The following is an 8,047-nucleotide window of genomic DNA, read 5'->3' on the forward strand; positions in this document are numbered from 1 at the left end:
CAGGCGCCGTGGGGAGCCATTACCAAGGGTGAAGTCTGGCGAAGTGAGGGCAGAATCGCTTTGGCGTGTTGTGCGCATGTGCAAGATTGGGCCGGTGGGGCGGGGAAACCAGCCGTCCCGAGTTTCGTGCCCGCTTGCCACGTGAGCGAGACGTTTAGGCCGCTTGAGTAACTGGTCAAAATGAAAGGTGGTACCGTTGATCTTTAGCGATGAAGTGATGTACGTTCAAGTTTTCCATAGTTATTTTGACCAGTAGGTTTGTCCATTCAAATGATTAGTCATGCTCCCCCTGGAGGAGGTAGCGATGAGGTTTTTATAGAGAGATTCTGGGAGGAAGCAAGGGCAATGTTTGATTGATAGACTGTAAGCTGTTGCCTTATTTTTGGAAGCCCTAGTTGACTGCAATTGTCTTGTTCATTTTCTTCCGTTCCAGTGCATTGGCTGTGAAGTTGTGGTTTGCGTACAGACGCTACCAAGACCTTAAAGCCGCCTGAGTCTGTGGTTTCCCAGCTTAATTATTTTAACAGTGGAAACAGTTGGTAGAACGTTATGCGGTTTTGTGTGTCTTGTGTGTTTTTTTAAAATCAGTTTGCAAGGGCTATTCAACAGTTGTACACTCGTTGTAAGAACACACAGTCATGGATCTCTGGGTGGCTCAGGGCATGATCCTGGAGCCCCGGGATCGAGTCCCTTATCGGGCTCCCTGCGGGGAGCCTGCTTCTCCCTCTGCCTGTGTCTCTGCCTCTCTCTCTCTCTGTGTCACTTATGAATAAATAAAATCTTAAAAAAAACCGCACAATCATTTTTTATAATAAATTTATTTTTTATTGGTGTTCAATTTACCGACATACAGAATAACACCCAGTGCTCATCCCGTCAAGTGCCCCCCTCAGTGCCCGCCACCCAGTCACCCCCACCCCCCGCCCTCCTCCCCTTCCACCACCCCTAGTTCATTTCCCAGAGTTAGGAGTCTTTATGTTCTGTCTCCCTTTCTGATATTTCCCACACATTTCTTCTCCCTTGCCTTATATTCCTTTTCACTATTATTTATATTCCCCAAATGAATGAGAACATACAATCTTTGTCCTTCTCTGATCGACTTAATTCACTCAGCATAATACCCTCCAGTTCCATCCACGTTGAAGCAAATGGTGGGTATTTGTCGTTTCTAATGGCTGAGGAATAAAAACGCACAATCATGATGGTGCAACAGTCTCATGTCCCAGAACCACCCAGTAGGTCACATATCCAAATCAAAGATACATATTTCATGATGTGTGTGATACACTTATGTATAAATAAGGAGGGGTTTCAACAAGGGTGTTACAATTATGCTGGGATAGGAGTATTAGAAACGCAGTAAATCCATTTCTACTGCTATGAAGACAGCACCTTCATATAGCATTGGTTAAGGAAAGCAATTTCATTGACAGTTTGGCACAAGTGCTCAAGAAAAGGGCCTCTCTGCCTGTGTGTGTGTGTGTGTGTGTGTGTGTGTCTTGTGAATAAAGAAATAAAATCTTTAAAAAATCAAGGTTTCAAAAAAAAATACCAAGGTTTCATGAGGCAACAGATTTTCTCTGTAGCCTCTAGGGTGGAATCTACTAAGAGGACCATTCAGCTGGTTGGCAAAATCCATCCTTTTTTTTTTTTTTTTTTTTTTTTAAGAGATTCCTTATTTATTCATGAGAGACACACACAGAGAGAGGCAGAGATATAGGCAGAGGGAGAAGCAGGCTCCCTGTAGGGAACATGATGTGGGTCTGGATCCCGGGACTCCAGGATCACACCCTGAGCCAAAGGCAGACACTCAACCACTGAGCCACCCAGGCATCCTAAACCTGAATTTTGTTCAGATCCACTGGACAGGGAAAACAGTTATAATTGATTGTTGACATCTTCTAGTGAATTTTCTAGCATCTTGCCAAAAGTTAGGGATCTGTGTGTTTGGATCCTGTTCATGATGTTCCCATTGGGCTAGTTTCATCTAATGTTTGGCCTGACCTTACTGCAAGCATGTGAACCAATTGATATACATCTGAAAAACCAGCTTTGGAACTTTGAATAAATATGTTAAATTCTTCAGTCAGTTTAGGGACCTCTTTATTGCTCGATGTTCAGCCCTATTCCAGGGAAAATAAGATTCATTGTGGAGTGCCTGGGTGGCTCAGTTGGTTAAACATCTGCCTTCAACTTGCGACTGAGAATAGGCAGCCAAAGAAAATTTTGATCTCCTTTACCTGTTCAGTGAGGGGAGATCCCAGAGTGGGGGCAGCCTGGACAATCTCCAGAAGAGGGAGAATCTGGGTGGGGCTGTGAAGGGTGAGGGTTCTTGGCTTCTGCTCTCCCTGCTTCTGGTGGATTGCCAGTTCTGTCTTCCCGAGTTTGTGTAGAGGACAATGGCAGACTGCCCTAATATGTGCCCCTTGGCATATTGGTTTTCTGATATAAAAACTGTTTAGGAAACAGCCAATGCAAAAAGGACACTCCGACCCTGAGAAATTAGAAAATCAGTCTCCCATGTTATAGATACCCTTTCTGTACGAAGAGATAAAGAGGTATTCTTATGTGCATGGATAGGGAATTGGGAGCTGAGACATTGCATGAATAGACTGGTTACTTTTCACTACTTTATTACCACTACCTAAATTCCACTCCGAATTCTCTACTACTTGAAGGCCCAAACGGGAGTTTTTCTGACACTGTCAAATTCTCACAGATGTGTTATCTCTTTTTTCTAAAAAGCACAAATATTATCAACAATTAGTAATTTTTATGGGTCTCGCTTTCATTATTGGGCCTTTGGATGTATGTAACCAGACTTTGGAATTTTTTTCACCTGTAATCTGTCTCTGTCAGTTTGATCCTTAGACTAGGTAAAATAATTCTGAATGGTAAAGGAATACTGTTCCTCCTCAATTTATCTCTAGGGACAACTGGGTGGCTCAGTGGTGGAGCGTCTGCCTTCAGCTCAGGGCGAGATCCCAGGATCCTGGGATCAGGTCCCACATCAGGCTTCCTGCGAGGAGCCTGCTTCTCCCTCTGCCTATGTCTCTGCCTCTCTCTCTCTCTGTGTCTCTCATGAATAAATAAATAATTCTTTTAAAAAGATAATAATTTTTCTCAGGACTCCTGGGTGGCTTAGCGGTTAAGCGTCTGCCTTCTGCTCAAGGCATGATCTTGGAGTCCCAGGGTGCAGTCCCACATCAGGCTCTCTGCATGGAGCCTTCTTCTCCCTCTGCCTGTGTCTCTGCCTTTCACTCTCTCTGAGTCTCTCTTGAATAACTAAATAAAATCTTTAAAATAATAATAATAATAACAACAATTTTTCTCTAAAATCTTAACGTATATGCAGGATTGAAAATGTATACATTCCTACCTCAAAAGAGACATTTTATTTGCATACATAATGAAGTTCTTGTGCTTCCAGGTTAAGCATATTCTCACATTGAGGGATTTTCATGACATCTTATTACAGTGCCAATGGCGATGGCCATTGTGTCAGATGCTGTGACATTTGACTTTGACCATTTTTAAAAATGGCCATTTTTAAAGATATTCTTAAGTATCCACTTTTGCTGTACACATGGTGTTGCTTACAGAGCCATCTGAGAGAGCTCTGGTCCGTCCCTGAGCTCTGGAGAAGTGTCTGTGCAGTACCCCGAATGAATGAAAATGAAATAACTTTAAGTCAAAACCCCTATGGGGCACCTGGTTGGCTCAGTGGTTGAGTGTCAGCCTTTGGCTCAGGTCGAGATCCCGTGGTCCTGGGATCCAGTCCCACATTGAGCTCTCCGCAGGGAGCCTGCTTCTCCCTCTGCCTGTGTTTCTGCCTCTCTCTGTGTGTCTGTCATGAATAAATAAATAAAATCTTAAAAGTCCCTATGTCCTCTCATATTTCTTCTTATTCCTTAGTAATGAAACAGGATTTGATGCCTACTGGTGGGGCAACCATTTTTGGGCCATTGAGATGAAAGATAAGCACAAGGCTGTTAATGGATAATAGAAGTACAAAAAAGGGGAAGTAGAGCTACTCCATATATGATGTCTCAGTCAATATATCAGACATGGGCTTCCTCCATATTCATTGTGTATATAACAGCAAATATACATCTTTTTTAGAAGTATTTGTCATTCTTGGTATAGCTGAACACAAACTCACACGTACAAAATGAAATGGATTCTTTTTTCTTTTTTAAAGATTTTATTTATTTATTCATGAGAATCAGAGAAAGAGGCAGAGACACAGGCAGAGAGAGAAGCAGGCTCCATGCAGGGAGCCTGACACGGGACTCGATCCGGGGTCTCCAGGATCACGCCCTGGGCCAAAGGCGGCACTAAACCTCTGAGCCACCCAGGCTGACCCGAAATGGACTATTATATTTCAATTGTAATAATGTTAAATGTGAATAACCTGTTATCCAACTTCTTTGTACTGGATTCCACAGTAATAGAAATCCGAGTTCCACTCCAGGCAGGATGGGTAAAGGAGCAGCAAGGGCTGTGAAGGACCACGGAGATTATGGCCAAAAACTGGGTAGATTGAGGCAGAGATGCTCACTACCTCTGACTGCTAACCTGTGTCCCCACTCACTGGCAACAAGCACAGAGCTCAGAGGATGTGACTACCCTAATCATGGGCAAGATGGAATGAGGGAGTGATCAGCATTCCTGGAAGATCATCCATCTGTAGTGGATCAAACCAATGTTGGAGTTATACACCTGGGATACTAGTGGTTTGTGGAATCAAAGCACATGCCTTGCTGATCCTGCCTATTAGAGTGTCCCCAAGGCTTCATCTCTAACATCTAATCTGTGATATGACAACTTAAAGCATTGTCTATGATGCTTCCATCATCCAATACCCCTCACCATCCACTGCCAATAATTTAGACCTGAATAAGATCAGTAATTTCTGTATCCAACAGAATCTTACTGCTTATCAGTAACACGAGGGAATTCAGTTAAAGTATGAAGAAAAGTAGGAATTCCTTGTTCCCAGGAACTCACCATATTTGCCAAGTCCCCATCTCTATTACTTTTAGTCATCAGGTGACACCATGAGCATCTGACTTGGACTTTGGAGTGACTACGTGTTCCCTCCAGTTCCCTCCCTCCATTTCAAAAAGTGTTCTCCAGGTATATGTTTTAAGATTTTCTGTATTTCTTTGACAGAGAGCGAGCACTAGCAGTGGGAGAAGGAGAGGGGGAAGCTAAGCAGGGAGCCTAAGTTGGGGCTTTGTCCCAGGACCCTGGGCTCATGACCTGAGCCAACAACAGATGCTTAACTGACTGAGCAATCCGGGTCCCCCTCAACATATGCGTTTATTTTTTTTATGGTAGTTTTATGGTTTTATTAACACAAATATGACACGCACATAAGCTGTCTATTCATTTTCTTCGCTACGCAGCCTGGCAAAAAAATATGGAACGCTTCACGAATTTGCGTGTCATCCTTGCACAGGGGCCATGCTAATCTTCTCTGTATCGTTCCAATTTTAGTATATGTGCTGCTGATGTGAGCACCACGTATGCATTTAGTAGGTCTTATCTTGAGGCACCTCAGGGCCACTTCCTTTGGCTCATATCATGATCCCAGGATCTTGGGATCCATCCCCTTGTCAGGCTGCCTGCTTCTCACTTTCCCTCTGCTGCTCCCTCTGCTTGTGCTTGCTCACGTGCACTCTCTATCTCCCTCCCTCCCTCAAATAAATAAATAAAATATTTTTTAAAAATAGCGTTGGGGGCCTGGGTAGCTTAGTTGATTGGGAGTATGCTTTTGGCTCAGGATTTTGGGATCCAGCCCTGCACTGGGCTCCCTGCTCAGTGGGGAGCCTGTTTCTCTCTCTCCCTCTGCTATTCCTCCTGCTTGTACTCTCTCTCTTTCTCTCAAATAAATAAGACTATTTTTTAAAAAAAATATTCTATTTGGGGATCCCTGGGTGGCTCAACGGTTTAGCACCTGGCTTTGGCCCAGGCAGGGCGCGATCCTGGAGTCCCAAGATCGAGTCTTGTGTCGGGCTCCTGACATGGAGCCTGCTTCTCCTTCTGCCTGTGTCTCTGCCTCTATATGTCTATCATGAATAAATAAATCTTTTAAAAAAATAAAAATATTTATGTTTGCGCCTTGGGAATGTAGGTCATCATGTTTCAACTCTGTTCACACCCTTCTGGGTGTTAAATGTCTGAATTTATACTGTGGCCCATTGTCCTTGTATCCCTCTAATCTCAATTAAGAGGTCAGTGAGGACTCTACAAAACGTACAAAAAATTGTCTCAGATGCATTTGTAGCTAGGAATGAAACTGAGATCAAGAAGAACTGGAGATGCTTAAGAAGTTAAGACAAGTAGAATTTGTCTTTCTGTATTCTGAGAGTCAGGTGTGTAACCCAGTAATAGGTATCCTCTCTCCACCTGCAGAATTCATGCAGTTCTTCTTCCTGTAATTTTTGTTTCTCATGCCTTTCCTCATGTTGGAATACTTTTCTCCACTTATGGGGTATCTATTTTACACCGAGTACTGCCACGTGTGGATATTCACTTCAATTTAAACATCAAAGGAAGCTGTCCATCATGACAGGGGGCTCAATCTTCTATTTGGATCTATGGGCAGAGAGTGTCTTTGAGTTCCTGGGTAGTCCAGATGGAGCCACTGAGACAAAAACATATTTAGGTAATCTCTGTGGGGTTCTTCTCTACAGAGTAAACAAGAGGATGCATAGGTTGCCAGGGGAGTTGGTTGTTCACAAGGGCAGTGGTTGAGGTGTCACGTCAGAAATTATAGTAACTTGTGACTCTGCAGGGTGTTGTTTAGGGAATGCACTAGTGAGAAGGTATTGTGTCAGTTCATGTCCCCTGTAAACCAACTGACTACACAAAATGGATAGCAGGCAGCACACCATCAGGAAGGAGTTTACCTAACCTGCCAACGGTCCCCGTATATAATATGTTATATATCCATGTGGATGTCTCAGCAGTTAAAAGGAGAAGAAAATGATACAATAGATAAACTGTGGGAAATATAATCACACATTATTTAATACACTTAATGGTGTATTAAATGTATTTAATACACTTAAATATATTCTCAGAGGCCACTGAGATATTACATCACTGTTATCAAATGCATGGTAAATACCACCTGTTGTCTACATTCTTAAGGTAAGGTAGGTTAATGTTGGTGGCTGGATAATACGTTATTCCTATACACATCAGTATTAACACATTAAAAACCAATATATTCTATCATTAAAATATCTTATGAAAAAAAATAAAATATCTTATGATTACACATAGATAAAATTATGCATTTTAAATCCACTGTATGTTCCTTCTTGAAAATACAGATTACAGGGACGCCTGGGTGACTCAGTGGTTGAGCGTCTGCCTTTGGCTCAGGGCGTGATCCTCAGTCTGGGGATCAAGTCCTGCATCAGTCTCCCTGTGAGGAGCCTGCTTCTCCCTCTGCCTGTGTCTCTGCCTCTCTCTGTTTCTCATGAATAAATAAATAAAATCTTTTTTAAAAAATACAGATTACAAGCACTCAAGAAGCGTTCTTTTTTAAAAAATTTTATTTATTTATTCATGAGATACAGAGAAAGAGAGAGGCAGAGACCTAGGCAGAGAGAGAAGCAGGCTCCATACAGGGAGCCTGATGTGGGACTCAACACCAGGACTCCAAGATCACGCCTGTGCCAACGGCAAATGCTTAACCACTGAGCCACCCAGGTGTCCCTTAAGAAGCATTCTTGTTCTGATATAATGACCTAGGAGTCATGATTTCAATACATAGGCCTGAAGCAATAATTAAGAAATGTCAATATATGGTCGAATGCTTTTTTATGGAAGTGTTAGCTCTCTTCTGCTGATATCTGGGAAGGTTTCTTCATTTCAACCGCATCAGATAATATTCTTTACTTCTATCTATTGCTATTATATAGATACGTCAGTAGTTTAATGGATTGCCATGAGCTTGTCTTTGATTTTGACTCTTTAAGATTTTTAAACCCAGGGGCACCTGGGTGGCTCAGTGTTGAGCATCTACCTT

General features: G+C 42.6%; 1 non-coding gene across 1 annotated transcript; it reads right to left on the reverse strand.

Annotated features, from left to right (window-relative positions):
* Positions 1–5,419: 5,419 nt before the first annotated feature.
* Positions 5,420–5,526, reverse strand: LOC121485885. Its single transcript, XR_005986391.1, has one exon. It is a non-coding gene; the product is annotated as a U6 spliceosomal RNA (small nuclear RNA).
* Between the last annotated feature and the right edge of the window lie 2,521 nt (positions 5,527–8,047).

The sequence above is a fragment of the Vulpes lagopus genome, chromosome 2 (assembly GCF_018345385.1).
Source record: "Vulpes lagopus strain Blue_001 chromosome 2, ASM1834538v1, whole genome shotgun sequence".
Lineage (NCBI taxonomy): Eukaryota > Metazoa > Chordata > Mammalia > Carnivora > Canidae > Vulpes > Vulpes lagopus.